The sequence below is a fragment of the Ciconia boyciana genome, chromosome 1, assembly GCF_034638445.1.
Source record: "Ciconia boyciana chromosome 1, ASM3463844v1, whole genome shotgun sequence".
Taxonomy (NCBI): domain Eukaryota; kingdom Metazoa; phylum Chordata; class Aves; order Ciconiiformes; family Ciconiidae; genus Ciconia; species Ciconia boyciana.
The window spans coordinates 34893863-34920846 of record NC_132934.1 but is presented as its reverse complement, the minus strand read 5'-3'; positions in this window follow the sequence as shown (position 1 = coordinate 34920846).

Sequence of the window (26984 nt, the reverse complement as noted above, 5' to 3'; positions counted from 1 at the left end):
TAGCCTCCAAAGTTCCTGTATAATCACTAGAAAAAAAAGTAGACTCCTTTGAAGAGGTGGTTCATAGTAACAAAGACAGCTGCTTGAAGTAGACAGTGTGAAAACGCCTTAGTATTAAAGTTATCAGAGTAACTATAAGCAAATATGACATTGCCTCAATAGACTGAGGCAGCTTCTTAGGGCTGGTGCACTGCTGAAGTTTTATCGGCATTGTTCCTGAAATCTCCAGTATTCAACTTAATCTGAAATACCAGACAAATGCATCCACGAATAGTGACTGTATAAAATGTTTTCTGCTGGAGAAGTTTTTCAAATTAATGCAAATATAAATACCTCTACCCTCGTACTTATTTATGACCAAAATCCTAGAGTCACAATCATAACTCTTTGCAGTGGAATTGGTATCACCATTGGTGACATAAGTAGTAGTCCTCCAGGAATGAATAAGTAGACTGACCTTGTGTCTCGCATAATGAATATCCTACGTAATCCTTGAGTGACTCTACCTAAATACAATGGAATTTAGTTCTAGAATCACTGTAAGAATGAGATAAATGACAGTGTGTTGAATGTCGGGATCCAGCTTTCAAAAGCATGGATCTTTTTCTTTTGGGAAAAGAGTAGAGCAGTTAAATGAGAGAGGACAGAAAAGAAGAAAGAAAGGGAGTAGACATGTTCTCACCTGCATGTCTCATTTAAAACTTTAATATGTTTTAATTAAGCAGGAAGTCTAAAATCAATATATCAAGATAGTATGTAATAAGGCATCATTTATATAGCTCACAACAGTAGTAAGGAAACTATTTAGCCTGGTCTCTTAAAGAAGTAAGGCTTATGAAGTCATGCTGTTCACCTGTCTATACCAGCCCACCCCCTGAAAATAGCATTTGGCCAGTTTCAAACATGCACCACAAGTAGAGGTCTCACAGCCACTAAGTTTCTAGAGGTTGTTCAGAATAGCTGGTGAGGTGGGCTTATGGTGTGGGCTGTTTTGCCAAAGTCAACAGAACTATCTGTAAAATCACAGCCTAATCCTGAATCAGCTGTTAAAAACTGCACCAGCTGCGCTTGGCCCAGCCACTGTCTCCTACTACTTCTTCTTACCCCATCTACTCCAGCTGTCACCCAGAGGCTCGTACCTGGGCAGCTTCCCTGCTCTTGTTTTCATGAGTTTGGAAATATGCTCTTATAGGCAGATAAACACCATTGAGGGAAAGGCTTCATATGAGTTTCTCTCTTACTGAACACCAAAAAATTCATATAAATAGTATGATGCAAGAAAACTTGAATCAGAGTTTGTGCCTTCTTAGATGTTCAGTCAATCAGGCTTAAGACAGAAATCCAAAAGGAAAATAAGTTTCCTTAGATTGATTTTCACTGAACTGTGTTTTAATTAATCTAACTTTCAACTTTGGTTTCCAGTAGGACAATTGCTATGCACTAGAATGACAGCTTTGGTATCCTTCTCCTGGGAGATGATCAGCTTCATTATTTAAATAATCAGATGAAATCTGGGACTAGCAAATCTTAATTTTATACTGAATTAGAATACCATGTCCAGTTTTAGACACCAGACTTGAAGAAAGAAGAGAATCAGCTGGAGACAGTCCAGAGGAGAATGACAAGAAAGATCACAAGTGTAGAAATTACAACCTAAAAGAAAAAATTGAATAAATTATGTTAGTTTAGTCTGGCACAGAAAAGATAGAGCGAAGACATTATAACACAAGAGGTTGATCCAAGGAGGAAGAGAACAATCTATTTCCCTTGCCTATGTTTGATAGAACAAGAAGTAATAGTCTTAAATTACAGCAAGGAAGATTTATTTTAGAAATTACAGAAAACTTTAATGGTGAGGATAGGGAATAGATTGCTTGGCAAGCTTTTGGAGTTTCCATCTCCATTGGAGATCTGTATGATCAGAGTACTTGAATAACTGCTTCCTGCAGGCAGGAGGATGGATTAGGTGTCTTCTAGAGGTCCCTTCCAGTTCTACTGTATGTTTTACTCTAGTAGTAAAACTGTAGCTTAAAAGATAGGCTTCATGTACTCTCCTTCGCTGTCTCATCCTTGTCTTCAAGCAGTGATAAAATCCTTCTGTAGAAAAGAGAGTAAACAATGCTATTACTCCAGTGATCTTGTAATGAAAAATGGAAATACATCTTGGAATAAAGTACTTTTTGATATACCTTCATTTACATAATTGCGCAGAAGTACTTGGAAAGTTGGCTGTAATAGGGGAAAAACATATAATGTGATAAAATTCATTTGTTTAAAATTACTTTTTCGGCACCTGTTACTGTTGTACTGAATGATATCACCATAGATCACTCATGTGGGAACTTCAGAAATCAATTGAATAAAATTGCCCTAATTGCATTCAGAATACTAAATATAGTTTTAGATTTTTATATTATCATTCCTTCTATTTTAAAGATTTCATTTAACTGGAAATATTAGAAGTAGTACTTTAGTTTTCAAAAATTGTATGTATCATGTGAAATCCATTAAAAAACTGAAAGGATAAAGTAAAGCGTAGACATTTCAGAGATAACTTTAAAAATCCCTATTACTGTCTTTGTGGTTGAACCCTTCAGAATAAAATGGTTTGGCCGAGGAGGCTGACTGCCGACTTGTAAATCATGATTCTCAAACACATGCTCCTGACACAGAGTTTTGAATCTATTTATTTGTTTAATTCTGAACAGTCTTTGTTTTTTCACAGTTTGCATCATAACTTGAATGCAGTTTGTTTGCATTGCCTGTAATATGACTGGGGTGTAGCACTTCTACTGCAGAATGTCACAGAAATTTGACTTGGCTGTTCTATTTCTTGAATATTTGATTTTTAAATAATTTAGTCTGTTCAGTTGTGGAAAGTCTTCTTTGGACAAAACCAGGAGCAGAGAAATTGGTTTAAATTCAGGACAGCAATGCCCAGCTCAAGGCACCTTGCCAGCTACCTGGATCCTCTTTCCCCTTTAGCTGCTTAGACCTCGGGAGAGCTTGGTCCCGAAGAAGGGCACCGTCAGCCATCGGAGCTGAGCAGCGAGCTGCCCCTGGTCCCACTGAGCCCTGCTGAGCTGAGACTTGGGTCCTGGCTCGTGGGAAACACTGTCTGTCCTTCCTTGGGTTTCTCAGATGTAGACCCTGGGAGACCACTGTACCTGCAGGTTCCAGATCTATGGCACATGGACTGAATGTGGCTGCCAGGACACTTCACCTCACCCCAGGCTTACTTCAAACCTCCTTCCTCCCTTTCGCTTTCTCATCAGAGACAGAGGTACATACACATGCAAAGGGACCACATATGCACCATGGGTATATGTACATGATGTGTAATCCTCTTCTGCCATTGAATCCTCTTCTGCCCCACACTGTGGGGCCTACTTGGTGGGTAAGGCTTAGCAACGTTGCCTGAAGCATAGGTGGGATGGATGGGAGACTTTGGTTCAAACACTGCTCCAGATGAAGATGCAATTGGAAAACAGGTATATTACTCGACATGTCCTGCTTGCTGGGAAAAAGGATTCAGCTGGGGCTGAAGGCAAAGTAAATAGGGAACACGTGGTTTAAAAATATCACCGAGTTTTATCATGAGTTTGGGTCCAGTGATATCAGAGTTTAGGTGACTTTGCAATGCTGCAACAGTAGAAATTCATGCACTGAAAGGATGTAGCCACTTATTCAATGAACAGGAAACTGAGCCAAAATTTTGGAGGCTTCACTAGAGAGTAAATGTTGGACTTGGATACCTATGCTCCTGCAGACGTACATGCCCTATAGATTTCAGCACAGGGTAGAGTTATCTGAAGTTAATTTAAAATTAAATCGGTCAGCTATTGGAAGGAATCTAGCCTCAGTAGTAGGCAGCTCTGTCCATAAAAGTTATTGGCAAGATGCTCTGCATTCTCAAAACCATGTAGCTTCTACTGTTTGAAGTCAATTGCTTAAAGCAAGCTCAATAGGACCTTGCCACTGGTATTTTTCAAACTGTGACCCACAGCAAATTTCTGGAACATGTTAAAACACTGAGTATTAACAAGACAAAAATTCACGGTTGTCCATAAAAAAAGGATAAACAGTGGCCCAGCCCACTGGGAATCTCTGTACCATTCAGCAACTTGTTGACATGCTTAAATTCCTCATGGCTCTAACTCTTAAGAACATGTGTTCATATGAAAAATGCATTAAAATGAGAACAAGATTAATAAACAGTCAATTTTTTAATTGAGAAGCTCAAAAGGAAATACATAGTTGCAAGAAGCAAGAATCTTCACAGATTTTTGTTATATTTTTAAAACCAGCATCTCTGTTCTGGGCATTTGTGTTTTTTAATGGAGATCAGGCACATGTTCAAAGTGGTTTTACAGGTACATTTCCTTACATTCAATAGACACAATGGATTTTAAACAGTTTCATAGCAACGGATGGTTCGTGATGGCCATTAACCTAGATAAGTGAGTATCAGTTTGGCGCATCCTTAATGGTCCGTAATGGTCTGTGGGTATAAAATTCTTTCTCTTCATCTGTTCCTAAGAGGTGTTTTTTGTTGGTGTGTCCGCCCCCCCCGCCCCCCCGCGACTTTCTTTTACAAAGCAGGTTCATGAATTTTTGCATTCAGGAAAAAAATTCATACCCAAGAGCTTTATGGTAAGAGCGTTTACCACAAAAAAAGATTTATGTTTCTCTGGAATGTAGTAGCCATAGTATATCCTAGCAGGTAATCAAAACTTTTAAAAGTTGAATATATACCTTGACAGTAGCTAAACAGACATTCCTAAATAGTAGAGATTTTTAAATGACTGTTGCTATACCTGTTGGAATTCAGAAAGGCAGTTTCATGTTCTGTTTTTAGTATTAAATTGCTTTATGCTGCTGGGACATGTCATATCTCTTCTGCGAGACAAAACGCTGCTAATGCCATGGTAGAGGAGGAAATCACTGCGGTACCTGATGGATGGAGCTGGCACGAGGCCCTGGGACGAGCAGAACCCAAGCGCTCGGGGAGGTGCAGAGCTGAGATGCGAGGATTAGTGCTGGAGTGCTCTGTCCCCCAGAGCCGCAGGTGTCGCGGTGCCGGAGCGGCTGTGTCGGCAGAGACTACTGCTGGAGGCACGGCGCTTGCTGTGGGAGGAAAACAGTACATCTTGGAGGAAATTACACCACCTCTGAGAGTGGCATAAGCTTGGCATAAGTACCTCACACCCCCCACTCACATAGACCATTGTGTCAGCACGATATGTACTCTAGGGCTCATGATTTACCTACTCCACACATGTGCCTTCAATGATGTAGTTATGTAGGAAGACTTTTGCAGCACATGCGTGGGCTTAATTCTGTCCCCAACGCTCTACTAGGGTTTACTATATAGTAACATAAAACACATAAAGTGTTTTAAAAATAACACTTTAATATACTGTGGTGTGCTGCATGATATCTCAGACTGATTATATGTGATGCATATTTGCATGAACCTTAATGAGACTTACAAAAGTAAGAGGCAAATTTTAGAGAAAATTGGATTAAATGGTTTAATTCTCCATAGTTAAAGACTTTAAATTTTAATCAAGTCTTGAGTCTGAGACTAATAACTCTTAGGCTGGATGTTTAAAATGACTAAAATTTAAAACCAAATATGTATAATCGAATGTGCATTATCACCAATGTATTTGCATAGCAGTAATTCCTAGAAGTATGAACATTAAAATGACACATTTCAAAAGCCAGCATTGGCCTTTCCCAAAACTCCGGGTTGGATTTGGTCATGTGTTTTTGCCCAGCTGTACCTAGGGTGGTATCCTGCGGTGCTGCAAACCCAGTCACCCCTGTGCAAACTTCTGTAAGACACCTGTGATAAACTGTATTGGTGCGGTTCTTGTTCCCAATGGTGGGGCAATGCAATACCAATCCTAGTCTTGCTTAATGTGTGGGACAGGCAGAAGGATCTTGGATTCTCTGTTGTCTGCCTGATATGCAATCTTTACAGAAAAAAACGTGAAAGAGTTGGTTTTGGATTCTGCTCTGTTATTCTCCATGCCTGTGGTCACAATGCCTTCCCACCTCAGTAGTATTCAGGACTTCATAAATATTATAAAGTTTGTGGATTTCAAAATTTCCTCCAGTTTGGGGTCTCATTTCCACCTGGCTCCCGCAGTTCTGGGGGACTTTGCATTAGACTGAATGGATCATTTATGGGCAGTGGAACTGGTGAGTCCCAGACCCTTTCAGGTAGTTCCCACCACACTTTTAAGCTCCTTTTCACACAGGGTTTGTCTCACGGATATTTCATATCAGGTATCTTCTCACGCATAGGTTTATCTGCTTGTCTGGGAATGCGCGTGTGTGTGTGTGGCCAGGTGTGGCTGGGGTTAACTCATGTTTTCTCTCTTCTCCTTACTGGTCACCGTCCATACCTGTTCATACCACACAGCAGGTTTTGATAGCGGCCATCATGTACACAAAAATGAGCTGTTCTTTTAAGAAGCCTGCCTGTACTAGACATTTTGTTGGTTGTCATGAGGTGATGAGGGATTGTCTTGGCCTAGCAAAAGGTATTTGTATTTGTTAATTGTAAACAAGACAACAAAACCTCCTAAAAGTTAATTTGTTGGACTTATATATCTATAGATGATCATGAGAATGCTTCGGTGACAAACAGTAAGAAACTTTTAATAAGACATTTTTGAAGTTAGGCAGTTTTGACTACAGTTTTAATAACCTTAGTGAAGTCATCATAATTCTAAAATAGTTTAATAAGTTTGTTGTGACCTTAAGACATTACTAATATAGAACTATGTAAAAATAAATGAATTTATGTTTGACTAATGAAATAAGATATTCTGGAAGTGCTGTGGAATACAGAAGTATATAAGCTAAACAGTTTGAGTTTCAGTATGCTTAAGAAATAATTCTTCAGACCTTTTCCCAAGATGACACCTTTACTTTCTGTGGATCAACATGTCCTGTCAGGGTAAAGATGCTGTGTCTATAGTGGGGATAAAAAAGCTCTAGCAATGTCTTGCTTTCAGTCTACCTTTGGAGTTATTTTTAGTATGACTAGTCACATGTGAGACTAGCAAAGGTAGTAAGTGTCCATTAAACTTCATCCAATTTCAGTTGAATCTAGTGGTCAAAAGTCTTTAATATCTCTAAGACTTCCGCTGTTCTGCTAGATTTGGTTGAAATTGTCCAAGAGTCTGAAAAAGTACCAGGGAAAGTGGGGTAATAGTTGAGTGAATGGATAATGAGCCTGCATAAACCTCATTTCCTTAGGACATTATACAACAAAGTGAACAATCTGCTGGATGGGAGCATCTTCAATATTTAGCAGTATGGATGTTTTGTTTCAGCTGTTAATCTTACTGCCAGTTTGTGGAGAAAAAAATCAGTTTGCTTAACAGAAAAAATACTAATCAGTCTTCATCATGCTTGGCTTTTTCTTTGGAAAACATGTAAGAGTTAAACTGAATATGTTCTACCTTGAGTTAGCTGTAGTTAGCATTTCTGATCAGAACATCCAGTTCTTTCTTCTCTCTTTCCTTTTAAAATTATGTTTTTATTTCAACCACTTGCTACCAGCAGGCAAAGCTGCTGTTACACTCTACCCAGCTGTGAAATCAATATGATTTTCATTACAAAGATAACAGAAACTCTCTTAGAAAGACTGTGAATTGCCAAAGGTCAAATAACAGTCAGTGGCAGAGCTTAGAATTTAGATGTCCTAATTAAAAAATCTCGTGGTATAAATATATTAATGAAATGCACCCTAAGAAATGTTTGCATTTAAGATGGCAACAATTTTAAACTATTACATTGTTTCTTTAATTAATGTAGTTCATGTAAGTCACATCAAAATGTGACAGATTCTTTCTCTGGTTAATGATCGTTTCTTATAAAATAGGTATTGGCTCTTGTTTCTTTTTTTAATTCACAATTATTTGAGCTTGATTAGATTAGAAAGTGTAACAGTCACAGAAGAGAGAACATATCTAGTAAGATTTCTGTCATATTGGACTCTAAAGATTACACATAACCGAATGAATGGGTGCATCAGTTATTTCTGTGATGTATGACTTCAGCGAGAGGAAGTGCAAGAGTCAAACTGAAAGCGGCACTTGAGTCTTTCAGCCAGAGCAGCCAGTTCTATTTAAATTAAAATCAGCATTTTAAAATAAATGTTATTACTCTTCCTAAGATCATCCTTGATCTTTTCTTATTAAACCTTAATTTTTCCAGCAGGTAAGTTGCATCTGCCTTATTATGGATTAAAATAACAGCAAATCAATTATTTTGTTACTTGTATTTGTTTGATATTCCTCTCTCCCATCTCTCTGTTTTTATTTAAATTCTGTCTTTTCCACCCCATATGCTAAACCAGTAAACTCAGATTGCCAAATATTATGGATTTTAATAGAAAAAGTTCTTCACCTTACAGCTGAAGGGTTTTTACGTAATTGTGCTCCCTCTGCTGGATAGTGCCTATTAATTTTTTATTCCCTGAGCTGTACTAATATCCGTGTTCTATAAACAAGCAATCACACTGCCTTAATGAAAGAGGCATAAAAGTGGGAATGCTTCATTTTGGTCTCAGATGACATGGAAGGTGACAGTTGTAGGCTAGAAAAAACCCTGTTGTCTGGCAGCTCAGAGCAATTGAAAGCCTTTGGTGGACATTTGAGGAACAATTATTTACTACCTCCTGAACAAAAACAGATGGACACTAAATAACCTTCTTTCATTTGTATAACTTGGAGAGGATGATGTTGATTCTTGTACTCTGGTAAGTACAACAGTATCCTCAGATGTCCCCGTAATGTTATTAGAGTCTCAGTCTTAGCGGCGTGGTTCTCATAACTCGCTTCATCCTTTGTTGAATCTTACAGAGTCGCTGCTGGGCCAGCGTTTGCTCAGCAGAGAAAGCAAAAGCGCTCTCATGCTCAGTGCCAGCCTCACGGCAAGGCAGTAATGGCTGAGTCCTTTCCCATCTCCGCTCCAGTGAGGCGAAAAGGAGGAAGAGCAATACTCCAGTTTTGTTTCTAGAAGTGATTTTGGTCTTCGTGGCCTTTGACTTCATGGGGTGTTTTGGGCTTTCCTTCCTTCCTTCCTTCCTTCCTTCCTTCCTTCCTTCCTTCCTTCCTCCCTTCCTTCCTCCCTTCCTTCCTTCCTTCCTTCCTTCCTTCCTTCCTTCCTTCCTTCCTTCCTTCCTTCCTTCCTTCCTTCCTTCCTTCCTCCCTCCCTCCCTGCCTCCCTCCCTCCCTCCCTCCCTCCCTCTCTTCCTCCGTCCCTCCCCGGGGGGATGTGGCAGGGGTGGGCACCCCCAGCATAGCTGATCCCATCCCACAGCTCTCTCTTGGGTGGCCCTGGAGTCTCCTGACCCAGGGGGCCACTCAGGCCCCCCCATGGGGCACTGCCCAGACCTGGCTGGTCCCACGACCTCCCAGCTCCTCTCTGTGCTGGCTGACCCAGTTGGTTGTGTGGAAAGGGGATGGAAACTCAACGTCCACTTCAGTTGCAGGTGGTTTGCCCATCTGAGCTGCTTCTTCCCAGATCTCATGCCATGGTTTTGCCAGGGAAGCTGGATACCTTTGCAGTTTCCTTCAAATTTAATGTGATGTTATAAATGCCGCTGCATGTTAGTAACATTGAACTGGGAGTTATTTTTCAATTTGGCTTGGCTGCACTTACAGATTAGCTCTCCCATATTTCAATATAGATCACACTGGTAGCATATCCCTGAAAAGAAATTTAAAATTACCAATTGCTGGGGGCAATAACTTATTATATAAAAACGGTAACTGTTTGACTCCTGGTTTAACTAGGAGACTCATTTTGGGAAAAGGCATTATGGACAAATTCTAGTTAAGAATTTTCTTCTGAGGTCAGTTTTAAATTTCAATTTCTGGATATATAAAATAATATTCAAAGTCTTTGATTCTCCCAGCCAGTCCTACAGTGAAGTAATCAGCATAGTTATCTTCTCTATGACTCCCTGTAATAAACAAAACCTACTTCCATGTGCATGTACAATTTCTTTTACAAAGAAGTTGCTTTTTTAAACCATTTCTAAAAGAACAAACTGTTTAAAAGAATAAATTTCCAGTTCCTAAAACCTTCAGTTCTTCTTGTTCAGAAGAAAAGACAGATGTTTAATACATTTTGCTTTTGCTAAAATAATAAAAGCTTGTGCTGTTGAACAAACATTCTTCCCTAATTTAGCGAGGCCTAAATAAAATCAGCGTTGTTGTTTGCAGGAAGGCTTCTCCTAGGGTGAATCCCCTCCGTTGAACCGAGTTGGGGTGACGGTTCTGCTGATGGTGGGGCTGGGCTGGGGTGGCTGGGAAGGACTTCTGCAGAAGGGACCCTCTCTGGAGGAGCTTCCAGGACTGGGTTGAAAATCATTTGCCTCAGATGCCTATTGAGTTATAGCAACTAAAACACTTGACAGTGCTTGTCTCAGCAAGAGCACACACCATATGCTTTGGGAACATTCCCAAGCAGAATATTATCCTCCGAGCGCCCCGGTGAGCTCATTAATACTCCTGTTATCCCGTTCAGTGGGACTAATCCGGCAGCCTCTGAAGTCGGTGAGGAGATTCAAGTTGTCTTCAGGATGCTTTGAATAGATGAAGTTTGCATAATTTAAGTCACAACAGTGGAATTATTTTCTAAAGTTATAAATGTTAGTTTATTTGCTGGTTTCTTTATTCCAAGCTACCTGTTTTCCTCTATCTTATAAAGAGCAGTGATGTGAGATGGAAAAAGGAATATGTTTTTATAGCAGGATTTGAATTTGTGTACACTACTGCTATTTTCCTGAGTTTTTCCAGAGAAGGACAGGAATAAGCTTGCATTGGCATTCCATATAATACTAATTCAAATGCAAATTTGTATGTTGGTCAGGTCTTTTCTCCAAATATGTGGTCAGTTAATGGGAAAAACTGTGGAAATTTGAAAGTTGATGTGGATAAAGGAAGGACCAGATTAAGCTATTGTAGTTCTCAGTCAATTCTGGTCATTCTTTATTGCTTTCTGGTCACACAACAGATTTAACAGAAAAATCATCTTTTGCAAAATAACTTATTATATGTAAAAGAAGAAGAATTGGGCTTTGCAAAAAGAAACCCCCCTCAGATCCCAATATTTTTCCAGACTGTATTTCTTTATAAGCTGGAAAATTTTCTTTTCACTTCCATTCATTTTAACGGCTGATTTTAATTTTTCTTTTGGAAAAAAAAAATAAAGGATAGGATGTGTGGGGAGTGAGGAAGAATGAGACTACAAACTAAACAGACAAAAGATACTATTTCAAGTGAGTATATTTATGGTAGTGGGAGGGAAACTTAGACCAAACAAGAAGAAAAGACTGGAGAGGATCTCTGGATTCCACTGATGTGGTAACAGCTGTTATTACAGTATCTGGCTTTTTGAATTAAATAGTGATAGAAATAAATGAATAAAAGACCGAGTAAACTGAAATGTGTGTTCTGCCTTCCTAAAGCTCTTTTTCAGCATCTAGAGTACCAGAATCAACACCCTTTTATACAATTAATAGTATTAAATAACGACATCAGCTGACAGGAAATAAGAAAGTTCCTATGGCAACTAAAAATAAGCACGGGAGGAAAAATGCATCAAATGCTGTCAGCAGACAGCATAAAAGGTGGCTGTATGTAGGTAACAGAACAAGAACATACACAGAAATCTTCCTTGTAAACATATGCATTGCGATAGCTTTTGCTGGTAGGTTTTTTGTTTTGTTGTTTTTTTCCCCCAAAATGGGAACGTGATACCTTGGTTACAGCATCTACTTATCAATATCCCAAACTGTTTTGCCGAGATCAGCTCCTGGTTTATGGCCTGTGAAAGGCAGGGATAGAGCCCCACATCTTCAGGAGAGCAGATGTATCCCCTAGGATTCGTACACTGTTTAAAAGCCTTTGGGTGCTTCAGATCTCGTGAACGCCTGCCACTTTCGCTCAAGGTTACTTTTTGGTCCCTGCATACAAATTGTTTGAGAAAAGTTTTTTATAGAAGCAGAAGTGCAAAATGTCGGGTAGAAGTGTGACTTGTGGAAGAAATGGGGCTGTACACATCAGGTAGACAGTACTTACACATGCAGCTGTGTTCATTTAAAGTTACACTCAGCTTGAGAAGGTGTAGATGGTAAAATCCCTGGTGGAGGGGAAGCCTGAGTGTGCAGCTGCACTGCTGAGGCTACAGCTGGGCCACATGCAAGCTGCTCCTTTCATCTCAGTGGGAGAACTAGTTTTGAAGACCATTTAACTCTTGAAATTCCTGGGTTATCTGCTTTTCCTACCTATCTGATCTTCCTACCTTCACTCTCTCATAAAAAGCAAAACCAGCCCCCCTCCCTCCCCCACCAGACCTGTGCAGGGCAGAGAAGGCCGCACCGTTTCCCCTTTGCTCTCCGTGCTCTGAAGTTGTTGTTGCCCCTGCAGGCCTGTCCAGGCTTCCCCTTCTGATACACAGACATTGCTATTTTCGTAGTAAAACTCTTCTGCTGAGCAATGCTGCATCTCCGTGCAGCACTGTGCCGGAGCAGCTCTGCTCGCCACGGCTCAGTGGGGAGATAAAACTGCTGTCGGTGTCTTGGCCAGCTCAAGAAACTTGGTTTCTTCTTGCAGGAGAACATTCAGCCCTGCAGATAGCAATGGGATTGTATTTCTCTCCTGTTCATTCTGTCCTGTTAAGTGATAAAAATGAGTTTATTAACATCAACTCTAACGTTCTGAGGCGGCGTGAGAGAATGCCGAAGCAAGACCAAAAGCCAGGGCTGGGAGAAATGTGGTCGGACTGCCCTGATGCCAGTAGAAGCTTTTATCTTTACTCAGGACTTTTGTAATTTCTGATTTTTTATGTGTCCGTGCTAATTGCTAACCCAAATTTTGAATTCACCACTCCAATTGTAAAAGGCAACTCCATTGTTCCAAGGACAACTTCATTTTCAGTCTTAATACTACACAACTTAGAGGACCTCCTGAGGCAAGAAGCTCACTGCTCAGCTATGGTGGGCAACTGTATCATATAGTTGCTTCCATAAAATTAATTTGGAAGTATTTATATATATATATATATATATATATATATATATATATATTTGCCATGCTTATATGATACTGTATTGCAGATGTAACCCATCATTATGTGACTCAGGCTGCAAGTCAACACATGTAGCCACAGGCATGTGGAGTATGAATAGATATCAGCCACTGATACTATTATAGCTTACTCCGCAGTTTGGGTATGTACAGGCTGTTGTGAACAATACACTTCCCCTGTGTGAACCATACTTGCACTGCCTGCAAGTAACCACATGCACAACTCCAGAGAAATTTAGGAACTGATCATTAGGTAGTCTACAGCAAAACCTCAGAAACCAGGCGACAGAGTCACTCAGAGAGAACCACTTTCTCAAACTGGCTGACAAGAACAAGCATAAACATGTTGTGTTTTGCTCTGACATAATTAGCACAGCAAAGAAATTAGCTGTCTTCTGATTGAGCAAAGGTGTATACTACACATAAGTACTCCAGCAAACAAAATACTTCTGAAATTATCTGAACCAGGATGTCACTGTAAAGGGAAATTGCACATTATATTGTAACAGAAATTCAGGGGATGGCAGCTGAGTGTTGGCAATTACCTCCGGATCCATAACAAACTCATTCTCATTCGTGTCTTGGCTACCGAAGCAGAGCCGCCTGCGTCAGTGGGAGCTGGGGGTCTTGTGTTACGGAGCATTTGGTCTCTGAGCCACGAGTTCCCAGCAGTGGTGTTGGGCAGGTACAGCCTGGAGCAGGAGGCAAAGTGGATGGCACAACTCGTTCTGTCCTTCCCTCCTGTCCGTGAGTACCCTGTGCTCTTCAACAGCTAGAGGAACTCATTGACCACTTCCCTGGTGCTGCTACAGAGCTGGGTAATTACAGGGATTACAATGATTAGATCACAATGTGGTTTTTCCTACTCTGCTTGTGAAATGCTGCAGCTCATCCCACCTTTTATTCATGGCAGATGGTAGATTTGCAGACTGTATGAATGGGTGCTGCAGGAGTAATCCTCTTCCCCAGCTAGGATATATTCTTCACCTTGTGTGAACTAGCAGGGCAGTAAAGTAGACAGCATGTCTACTTTGTGCGAGTCAGATTTGACATGTAATTTACCCTCTCATATTCACTAACTCTCTCTGATAACTGAGTTGAAAATAACAACAGCCAACAACAAGCAAACAGAACATCAGTGACCTCGTAATTTTTGTTCCTTGGGTGAACAGATATTCTTGATTTGCTGAAGAATCTTAAGTATTAAGGAAGAAATAGAAGAAACTAAATATATAGTTTGAATGTTTGTACTAAACAAGCTCTAAAGAAGACATCGGGATTAAAAAGTTTAGGTTAGGTTTGGTTTTGTTTTGTTTTTTCTAAATACATTTTTTAAAGTAGAAAATGTCAATGTATCTCTTAAAAAATGAGTTTAGTTGTAACACAGAATGAACTGAGGCATTGTACCTAGTACCTGTAAGACCTGTACTAAAGCCTGCTTTTAGTGTCTCAGAACATGACTGCTGAAATGCTGACTGCTCAAAATGCCAAAATTTATGGAGGTTTAGATTTTAAAAATATCTGCAAAGCACAAAAACCAGTTTTCATTTGAAAAATGTGCTTCAAACAACACAAATGCTCAAAGAATTTCAGAAATCTTGTTTGTGGAAGGGATAAATGAAAGGTTATTCTTCTCTCCTGTGACATTTGTCATCTTTTGCTCTAATAAAGTCCAGCTCCATTGAACCTGGTGAACTTTTTGACAAAAGTATTTGGCTTACCTACGCTGATGCAAAAATTTATCCTCTAGCATCTGCGACAACTTTTTTGGCAAGTGTGACTCACTCAGGTTAGTTGATCCAACACTGGCTGCTGGGTAGACCCAGAAGCTGAGAGGGAGCCCGAGCTGATCATCACTATTTCAGCAGTCAGTTGGTGAAACGGTATGTCTGGTGTAGGGTAGAGGAGGCAGGGGCACTCATACAGGGGCTGAAGCTCTGGTAACTCCTGCTGATCAAGTACGTGAGCAAACTCCTAAAAGAAAAACACTTTTCAGCTGGAGCAAAGACGTGAAAATGGGAAAAAGAAAGAGAAAACAGGAGAATGCCTTTGCAATATTAATGTGTAGTGTAATGGATTTCTCCTTTATAGAGTGACTGTTGTTCTGCTAAGAACTTTATGATAACAGATCTCTTTAGTGGATCACTTGCAGATTATGATCGACAATTCTCTCTGCTTCACTGATCAATATTGCAATGAATGTGTATATAATAAAGTTATACTGGTTGTTTGTGGATAGTATACTTGGAATAAAACACTTTACAGTGACTTTGTAAGCACTCAGAACAAAACCTTCAGAAACAAAATAAAATTGGACAGTGTACATACAACATGTCAGTCTATCTCTGTATGGGAGATCTCTCAGAAACTGAACAAAATTCTGAAATCAGTGGGTCAAATGTTCTGTTGGCATAGCTGTCCTATTCTGTTGGAAAGAACTTTTCTCATTAAAAACAAATGTAAAATTTCGCATGAAGCTGTTTCTCAGCTAATTTAGAGCAGGCTCTTTCATGTGCTTATTCCTAAGGGATGCAAAACATTCTTGGCTACTACTGAAATGAAAGATGAAATTGTTTAGTACCTTGCAGGACTGGGCCACCAGTAATCAAGGCTGATTGCACATTCTCGGGACCTCAGGCAATGCAGTAATGCCGTCTACTCAGTGACCTGCTATACTTAATAAATATAGCCATCTTACTGGAAACTCACTGCATGTGTTTAACCTGAAAATAATCAGAAATATTTTATTGTATTAGTAAATTAAAAATATGAATTCATTGCACCTTCAAAATTGAGAGTACATTTCTTTTTACATTGAGTACATAGCTTTTTTCCTTGTTCAATACCTTTCTGTTTCTTCAGCAAGTGTAATTTGGAAGAGAAAAAGAAATATATGACTGATGCATTAAAATCAATCATGACAGCAAATTTAATATCCAAAAAGTTCTTCAGATATTCTGGGAAAAAAATCTAAGTGATGACAAAATGTAGTGCAATGGTTAGTACTCATTTGCTATATTAAAGTCAAAAATACACTGTAGCTTAATTTTCCTCATGATTATAAATGGCTCTTAACTTTACTGGCAAGTCCAAACTATACCAGAGCTTTTGAGATAACCATGTTATCTTGCACATGCAGCTTAAAATGCACATGGCAGAAGAGTATATGACATGCATAAGTCACTGTCCAGAGCCCAGTGCAGTGCATAAATATCGTTCGCATAGCACAAAACATATTTATAATTTTATGCTAATGTATGACAAGGAAATTTTTCAAAAAAGTCTAGCAGGAGTGTTTGAGATCTTCTTATTGTAAGTCACAGGATTAATTTATTAAGCGTGGGCTCCAAATCCCTGTTCCAAGTTCAGGCCCTTCAAGGCTAGGCACGCAGGGATGCCTAGTGCCTGGGAATCTCAGACGGGAAGCTGCCACAAACCTTTTTGTTGAAGGCTGTGGTGGTAAGAAGGATTAAAAGCTTTGGGGTTTGTATCCATAATCAATTGCTGATGGTTTGAGCGGAGGAACGGGGGGTCCAAGGGTGCCAGCTTGTCCAGTGAGAGGCATAAACTGGAGGAGAGGAGCTAGGAAGCCTGCAGCGGAGCAGCCCGGTCCCTCAGATGGGACAGGTCCCTTGGGCTACCCCTGCACTGCTCAACGAAGTGAGACCAGAGAGGCTCCTCAGCCCTTTGGCCACCAGGCACAGGCTGCCCATGTCCACCCTACACAGCCCTTGGCTTGCATCTCTTCCAGATGCCCTGTGGCATCCCTATGCTTTTGCTTTTGTGAGGTGGAAGTGTCTGAAGTGATGCCGTTGCAGTGGCATGAAGCTTAAGGTATGCCTCAGGTTCCCTGGGCCACGGCGTGGGGCAGGCAGGGATGCCTGGGGGTGCGGAGTCTGCTGGGACAGTGGTGGGGGGTGTTGGGTGGAGGCAGGGCTGGGGGACATTGGAAAAATTAAATAGTATGGATGAACTCCAGCATGGTACCTTGGCCCTCTTATTTACCAGGCGAAAGACTCTAAACCAAAGTGAGTGCCTTGGGTAAAGGTTTAGCCTGACCTTTTTTTCAGCTGTCACCCTGTGTTCATGGAAAACCTGCTGTTAAAGAGGACTGCTTTGTGAAATTGCATCAAAGAGGGATTTTTACTGTTTGTCCTTGGATTGTATTTTGGTGCTAAATCACATCAACCCCAGAAAGATGTCATGAAAAAATGGAAAACATGTCACTGCTGTCATCCCGAGTTTTGTTTACATTTCTTTACATTAAAGCTCTGATTTCTGTAGGAGTTTTGAGGTTGATCTTGTTCTTGTCTCTTCTAGGTTTCAGGACTATATTCTTAGGTACTAATTCAGGTCTCAGTGTTGCCTATAGCATGTTTACATATTGTAAAATCATATGGTCTAAATGATGCTCCTAGGAAAACATATCAGCACTTAAAGCCATAAGCTTATAATTTTCAGTTTAGCCATCCTGCATTTTGATATTATTTGCATGTGCTAACATTATGTATTAAAAAAAAAGTTGAAGTTAAAAGGGCACAAAGCTTTGAAAGTCAAGCAGTAAAACATAATTCTGGTTTTTTTCTGGCTTTAATCTGTGCAATTTTAAGTAGCTTCCTTTGGGTTTGTGCATTGTGATCAGTCTTTAATTAAGAGAACACATACTATTTTTTTGTCCTTGCTGATGGACCTCTTCTGCTGAAACTCTTTAAAGTCAGACACCTGGCATGGAAACATGCTTCATATAGATGGCCCGTTAATGAACTCAGTATTTGATTTTATCCTTGTGTTCACTGAGCATCCAATGCCTTATTCATTTCACATTGTGCAAACCTGCTGTAATGCAGAATTATTTGTTTCCTTATGACCATTTCTTTCATGTTCATCATTAGTGTACCCAGCTGTTTCGCAAGCAATGAAACAGTAATGAACTTATTGCCATACTCCTTTGCTGCAATAAAGAGCATTATTAGTCCCATTTTTCAGATAATAAGCTGAAGCGGAGGAATATAAATAATAACTTTATCTACAAATTTTGGACATTGAGTAAGAAAACAATAGACAACTATTCCTCAGACTGTATTTGTTCACAGTGCAGCCCTCCCTGATGCCAGCGGTGGATGTGAGAGCCCAGCGCTCCTGCAGGACAAATGCAGCCTCCTGCTTGAGCTGGATGCGCAGCTAAGGGGCCATCAGCGGCTTTGGGGGGAATGGTTTTGTGAGGTTAGCTAGGTAAAAAGGCTTGAAAGGAGACTGATGCCTTTCCCTTTGCCACCGCAGGGAGCGGTCCGATCGACGCAGCCACCTTGTGTAACCTCCACCTTGGTTTCGTGTCTGGCTCCTGAGCCAGTGCATCTAGGGAGAGCAATTGCAGGGAAAGTCTTGTCTTAGCCTCCTTTATCCTGCGGTCAGAAAGAAAATAGGCTTAGCATGGACAGAATCCTTGGAAATGCTATTTATCCACTGCTACTAAGCATATGCAATCAGATATTTTCTCAATTATTTATAACTGGGCTACGTTTGAGCATTATACCCCTCCACACACATAGATGCACAACAAAAGGCTTATCCATCACACAAAGACTATTCAATGCCAAATTTCACTTCCTTGCCTCAAGTCATCATACTGCCAGAAATTATTGACAAAACTGTTGTAGTAATCACTGGTAAATAGTATGATTGGCAAATAATATATTTTCTGCTGACTTTATTATTGGAAACAACTGGACAATTTATGCTGACACTCTTTTGGAAAACAGACATGGAAAATTTCAGCCCCAACAGTTAAATTCTGGAAGAGTTTTGAATGACTGAAATGAAAGGTTTCTAATGGGAAGAGTTTGGCAGCATTAACTACAAAGAGCCTTAGCCATTCAGTCTGCAATTGCTTTTCTTGAATTGTGAGCTGTAAATCACCTCTACCCCTAATTCTCCCTAGAGTCACAGTCCCTGGTAAGACACCCAGGAATTTTTATTTTTTTGTATGGGACATGGGGGTAGAGAGGTTGAGTAGCTCTAGTCTATAGTATTTGTATGAAGACTGCACTCCTAAAAGCATATATGGAAGTATATGAGGAAAAAATAAAAAGTAGAAATGAGTTTTATGTACAATGTATACAATGCATGTAATGATTTTTTTCAGTTTATTCATCTCTCTGGAATGAGTAGGAATAGTGTTATCTGTTATTTGCATAGCTGATAACTTCCAGTTGTAGAATCAGTGTAAGGTATTTACAGTTTTGGTTTGGTTTGGTTTGGTTTTAGTTATGTGAATTCGATGTGAGAAAGACTGTAATATCATATTAACACGAGTCCTGTCCACAAATGAAAAAATCAGTATGCACTTGTTAGGGCAAATAAGTTATAGAGAGAGTACAGGGGAAGTATTGCGTGATTATGGCACAAATGCTGTTTCTTTGACTTTGCTCAAAGAAATCCCAAGTGCAACAATGCCATAACTTATTTTATAAGCTTGTAATTCTGGTAGCATGTGCTTAAAAAAAAAGCCAAAGGGCCTTGTCTTTGAAGTGTTTCTTCAGCTTCAGATAAAGACAATACTTTGTAGGATCCGTGCAGGAACTCTTTTAACAGCATGGGGTTAAAATGTGCTTATTTTTACATCTTTGGGAATTGTCAGTCATTTTGTACCTGTTTATTTCACAGTCAGATTCCAATTACAACCCGCTGCTAGGAAACCTGGCCATAAAAGTTGGAAAATACAGCATGGAAGACATTATTATATACTGAGGTATCATCAGAATAGTTGGTGTGTGTATTTGGGAGGGGGTGAGGGAGAGCAGCAGCAAGGAGGTCTTTTTTATTTCACTTGCTAGGCATGACCCAGTGAACTTCTTGTGACTGGGAAGATTATGCCAGCACACTGGAGAAAACAGGTTTTCACTATGAGCACATTCATTCCCCAACTGCATGTGCCAGATTGTTATGATTGACATAAAAAAGCAAGACTGTTATGATTGATAATACAGAATTGATTTGACATGACAAAACTATAAAAGTCAACACCCTGAGGCATGTTTTACCGATGTGGTGGTAAAATTATTAGTGTTTAAGATTTGAGAGGTCTGGCTAAGAAGTTTATCCTAACTAAAAGAACAGTCCTTTCGACTTTCGACTGTTCCCCCCCACCACCGCTGATTGAAGGTAATACGGGGTGCGCCTCATAATACAGGCTCCACCAAGAGCCATCCTGCCATGTCCTCACCTATTTATTGTGTGAGTCCTTCTTAGAGCTGTGGCAGCTAGCAAGCTACTGAAGGAGTCCGTTCCTGCCGGAGATGGATACCTGGCTTTGCTAACATCAGAATGATTGGTTTTCCTCACCTCTTTCTTTTTTTCTTTTTTTTGTTTTCTTTTTTTTTTTCTGACACAGTCTATAGGCTGGGTCTCTGCAATCACTTGGCAGAGCATGGGGGAGCAGAGAGAGCGATGCTGTCCAAATGTTCTCTCCCTGTGATCGTGGTTAATAAAGCTCCTGTCTGACCTGTCCTAAATTGTACCTGTGTTATTACACGCTTGGATTCCCCAGATCTCTGACACCAACCTGCAACCCCAAAATTAGATGGTAAGAAGGTTCTTATGATAGGATAACAAGAAAGTGGCTTGCATATTAAAAGAAAAATCTCCCTTTTTTCCCCTTTTTCTCTTCAGTTTTAAGTCTTTTAGTCTTTGCATTGTATTTCAGTAATCTTTATCTTCAAGAATTCAAGCAGCTTTTTTAGCCCAAAGGAACAACTTTTTAAGATACCTATTTTTCTTAGCAAGATCACATCTACTCTGAACAGAAACATATTACCTGGAATTTATAATGTAATATTGTTTCTCTGAGTCATCATAATGAATCCACATTAGTTTATTATCAGTTATGTTCAGCCTCAACACATTATCTAAATGACGTTAGGTAGCTTGTATATCTGAACATTGAAGTCTTAAAAATGGTAGGTGCTACTCTGATTTAGAACTTGGATGGGCAGAATGGCCTTTATAATAAGTATTTGTTTATTAAAAGTGATAAAATCTTAGACAAGGCATTAAAGCAAGATTGGGGCAATAGAAACACACACTGAAGGACTGTGAGAAACGAATATATTTCACTTTGTGTTGGAGCACCCACGACCGTACTGAATGAGATCTGTCTGGATGCGACTTTCCTTGCTAACACCATGTCCACACCGGCAGAAGGAGACCAAAGGGGCTGAAGATCTGCCCCAGCTTTTGGAGGGCCGTGGAGTGCCCACCCGTTCTACTCGTCCCGCTGCCTTCCCAAAACCCGAGGGCTTGGAGGAGACTCAGGTCCACCATCTGCGGCTTCTACCTGAGGTGCCAGCAAGTCACTGCCTGGCTGTGGCTTTTGTTGGGCTGAGCTCAACAGGAGACACGTGCTCCCTCAGAATCACTCATTTTGGCCACTGAGCGGTTGTCTTTTTTTTTAGTTGTCTGCTCCACTGCTTCTGTTGTCATCTCCTGTGTTGCTTAAGGTAATAATTGCTGCTGCTGCTGGACTACTGCTGTTGTCACTATACGTGTACCTGTAACTACATAACATCATCTACTCAATGTGGAATTGGGTATATTTCAGATTTGTAGATATTATCACATATGATTAAAAGATTTTTAATCTCAAGATACAACCCGTAAACATCAAAGTTTATGTTCATGCTTACCAACATAAAAAAGCCATCATTTTTTCTTTAAATTGGAAGTCTCAATTCAAAATGAATACGCTTGTCTTTAAAAATACTATTTACATTCATGGCAGTGACAGCCTGTTCTAAGGCCTAAATTTACTCTGATTGTTCTCAGATGTTAATCAGTTCACAAGTGCTTTTTTCCAAAGGGAAAAATATCTTCTGTATCACTATGGCCAACCTGAGTTAAATAATTTTTTCCACTATTATGTATCACATTGTATAAGTCTCCAAAATGGATCAAGAGGGTTTTTGATTTTTTATTTATTTTTTTTACTTTGGAGCTTTTTCAGTTTCTGCTGTATGGAAGAAGCTTTTCTGAATTACTTCCAGTGGAATTTTTAGCTGTGAGATGCAAACATAATATTTTCTTCATTTGTGTACTTCATCTAAATCTGAGAGACTGAGTCAAAGAGCAGAAAAAAAGTCTCTGTCTTCCAGTTTACAAACAAAACCCCAAATGGACAAGAAAAATATCAGATGATTCTGAAAATTAAAGAATATCTGGACATATTTACAAAGATATTCTTGCATGTATGGCTGCTTTACAGAAGTGCCTCGGCATCATACTTTCACTGATTTCGACAGAGACGAAGCAGCTGGCCTACTGCAGTATTTCTGAAATCCCAGAAGGTAATGAACTGCTTTATTAGGCACCAAATACCTTTGGAAATCAGGCCCATGATGACCAGAAGCAATCTGTCACTTCACTAACTACAATTAATATTTCTTTTGAATAATAGACTAGTTTTAAATACAAAGTATAGTTTAAAAACTTAACTATTTCTTTTGTATAATAGACTAGTTCTAAATACAAAGTATAGTTTTAAAACTTATTTTTTTTCCCCTGTGTAAACAGCAGATAAAAGGTCATTTATTTTACCTGCAGAAACAAGCTCTTTTTGTGCATTCTTAAAATTTTAGTTCTAACTTTCATCTGAATACTGCTCGTAAAAAATTCGAGACAAAAATTATCACCAGAAAATGCACCCATCACTATTATCTGATGTGAATATATATGTACAACTAATCATCTGAATAAAGGTATGTGGGACAGATGAAAAAAATGTGAACAGGCATTGTAAAAACACCAAGTTTAGCATAACCATAGCAAAAGTCGCAAATGATCATGCCAATCAATGAAAATAAACTTTGCTCAGGGAATAACTAAGTGGTTTAATATGACCGTGCCTGTAGGTAGAGCCGGCGGGGTGATACAGAATGCAGCCCAAGCAGGGTTTGAGCCCAGCTGTGCACGCAGTGAGCCAGGACGCTGCCAGCTGCAAGCCCCTCACACGGGGAGCGCAGGCTGCCACGGGGAGGGTCCAGGGGTTTGTTCGCTGCCTGGCCAGTGACACTCGCCTCGTCTCAACTGCCTGGTTAGCACAAAGGCGACTGGTAAATGCCACGCTTGGTGAAATGAGGCTTGAAATGACTCAGGGGAATGGCTTGACTCAGTGAAATGACGGTCTAGAGTTGTTAACACAGCACCTAGGTTCGTCTTAGTGAGGTCAGAGAAGGGGTATAGAGAGTAAAGCCGGGATCTGCTTGTAACGGAAATACTGTTAAAGTCCTGCTGGTCATTTGCAGTGCTGCTGGGTGCTTATCGGACCTGCAAACAGCAGGAAAGACGGTCCCCTCGCCTAGAGAGAGGGGTGACAGCTCTTCAGGGAGTGGCACAGCATGTGGCACATGAGCAGCCCAGGGTGTGATCTTTGGGGGGAAAGCGATGCCAACAGTGACAGTGTTGGAAAGCCTCATCAGGATGAAGGTCTGTGGGACTTTGTCAGCAGGACTGGCGATGCTAGCTTTAAAATGCCCAGTCTGTAGCTGTGCTGGTTGCTGCCGACCCTGTTTCAGCCCCTCGTGAATGTTATGTATCACTGCTGCAGAGAAAACTTCCTCCAAAGGAAAAAGAAGAGACATGCAAACGCCTACAGGGATGGAAAGCAGCACCAACCTGCTGGCAGTTAATGCAGGGAGGTCTCCCACCACATCCCTGTCTCTTGTCACCTCCTCCCTCCTGCCAGCATCCTGGTGCTGCTCCCAGCGTGTTCCCAGTGCCTCCTCCAAGTCCTCAGCTGACGCTTGCTGAAACCACTGGAAATATTCCCGTCAACTTGAAGAGTCTTTTCCTTCCCCAGGTATGTATCCAAGGGCTGTGGCCTCTGAATCTCCAATTTCATCTATTATCCTGCATCTTTTTTTTAAAGGGATGGGGTGGAAGAGACCCTATATCCTGCATGAAGACCCAAATGACTGTAAAGAATTATTCTCTGCCAGGTCATGCCCTGATTTCACTCAGTCTTAAAATCAGCCTTTCTCACACTTCTTCTCTATCGGCTCCGCTACATTTTGGAAAAAAAGATGACTTGCTTCCCTGACATAGCAGAGGCTGTTTGTCCCAAAAATGTTTCACACAAAAATGTTTTCATTCATGTAACATGATTTGGACACACACAGGCTGTAGTATACACAGGCGTGTTGAATATCAGGCCGATTTTCACTTTTTAGCTTCAAAAGGGACTTTCTTGTCAGTAAATCACATGGGATTTTTTTCAGTACTTTATTCTTAGTGACATCTTTTTGGGGGGCACAGAAAGGTAAAAATCAAGAGACATTTACTATTTATACAAATACTCCATGCTTATTGCTCATAAGGAGCAATTTAAAATGACAAATCACTATTCTATAAATCAGATATAGACAGACAACTTACTGGACTCCTTCCAAGATACACTGAGACATGCACCAAAATATCAGCATGTAATTACTTTCATTATGTATTCCAATTAATCTGAAAACAACTGAGACTGTGAAGATCGCATCCTGCTAATTTTTACTGACATAAACCCCAATATTATTTATAGAATTGGTTGTCCTCTGTTTACTTGATTAAAATATGGACTAATCAGGCACTGCTTTTCTAGAAATAGTTCTTGAGTATGGTAATTTGCCATCTTCTGAAATTTTCTTTATTTAGCCAAAACACAAGTGCTTATTTTAATTCATGGCAATATTTTAAACTTATGTCTGTTTTAGAACAAATGACTTAACCAAAAAAATTCCTAATCGAAAAGACCATTTTTTAATGTGTATATGAAAGGTATAGTCTCTTGGGTGAACCCATGTTCTACTTCTGATATTCCCAAGGCATTTTGTTGTTTGACCACAGCCCTTTTCCAATAAGCATAAGCAATTATTTTAAGTTGAAAATTATTTTGATAATGAACTCATCTTCACCTTTGAGTGAGCTTCAGTGGAGAAAGGATATATGGCACTTGTGGGCATATAACCGTTTCTGACTCTGTATTGTCAATTTAGACATTCTTCTTTGTCTTTTGAAAGCAATGATTTATCTGCCTTTATTATTTGTTTCAAAACGTGCTTCCTTCTTCCTTTAAAACGGAGATTCATTTTTGCATATCTGGAGTTCTCCATAAAGGGAAAAGAAATAGAATGAATCTTAAAATGTTTTAAGACATTAAAAACGCTAGCTAATTAAATACTATTATGTAGTGTATTTTAATAAAAAACCTTTAGCTCTCATAAGGGATTGGGAAATTAAAGGAAAAAGCTTGATCACAGCTTCCCGGAAAGGCGGCCCATGTTCTGAGTGGATGGAGGAGAAATGGATGGCCCTGCTTTGGTAGGTTGGTTCTTCCTGGACAAATACTACCTGCACAGAGAAGACCACTGAAGACGAGGACGTCTTGCCTTGGTGGGCAGTGTGCAGCAGGCCCCAGAGCTCTTCTACGGAGAGAAGAAGGATATTGCTTTTGCCTACTCCTAATCCCACAACTTCCCAAACATTGAATTAATTATGTTTGTAATCCTCTCTTCCTCTGTCAGTTTAAGTCTTCTCTTCTGACATCGTTCCTCCCTCTTGGCCCCTTCTTCATTGTCACCATGCTCCATTCAGGGCTTAATTACTCCACCGCACTTTGTGTTCCCTAGTTTGAAGCCACTACTTTTTGTTTTGTCATATTCTGGTAATGCGAATAATCTCCTTCCTTTGAAGGTATTTATATTCTGTGATCTTGTCTCCCCTGAGCCTTCTTTTTGGCAGACTGTAGAAATTGAGTTTCTTCTGTCTAACCTAACTCACTAGATATCTTTTAATGTTGTTTTCTCTGTGTGTGTTTTCTGTAGTTTCACAGCACTTCCAAGCTGTGCAGAGCAGAGTGGACCCAAAATGAGGTCCCAGTGTGCTTCCCCATATAAAGCACTCTGTAGCCCATGTTACCTTTACAAAATAACAGTGTACAATCACTCATCCTTCCAGAACTTTTTCGCCAACTCTTAATGTGAAGGAAAGTATCAAGGAAAAGGGATATCCATTAACCTATCAACAATTTGTCGATTTAAAATCTGCGCCCAGTCTAAAACCCGTATGATTCACCATGCAAGGCAGTACTGAGACTGGATTACAGTTAAGAGTCCTTTTGGCTGAGCCTTATCTAAACTACACTGGCTGAATACGTTGATTCTAATGAAGTTATTCATGGCTTCCACTGACTGATTTAAATCAGCCTTTGTCTTTCATACATAAATCTATTCTTCCAGATGTAAGGTAGAGGGAAAGTCTTGTGAGTAGCTGCAGTGAGGATACATTAGAGAAGATAACAACCAGAAGTGCCATGGCTCCCTCATGTCCTGGATCCTTCTCAGCAAGGGACTGTGTAATAATTTACAGAATGACTTAATTGAAGAAGCTATGGGAGTACAGTGATTAGAAAACTTACAATGGTTTCTGATGTATGAAGGTACTGTCAGCAAGCACTAATGCCTCAGCTGTTTTTCCTCCATCATCTTGTCTGTACTATTTATTTTTAGACCCTGATGGTTTAATCAGTGCCATGTGGGCTGAAGGCTCCACGTACCTGGAGCTCATGGAGGGCTACAACGGCAGGTTGCAAGAGCCTCATGGCAATGACTGCCATTCAGCCCTGTGCAATCTGGTTTTATTGGAAGTTATTTGTTAAAGGCAGATATCTCGAATCATCCAACATTTTAAATCCCTCTTGGTCTGACACATCTCGCATCTGCTAGTCATGCCTCCAAAAATGAAAGAATAAAACCTGTGCAGAAAAAACCTCACATTGTTTAGTGAGTATCTCTGGAAAAATAAAAGTAAACTTAAAACAATGCTTTTTTT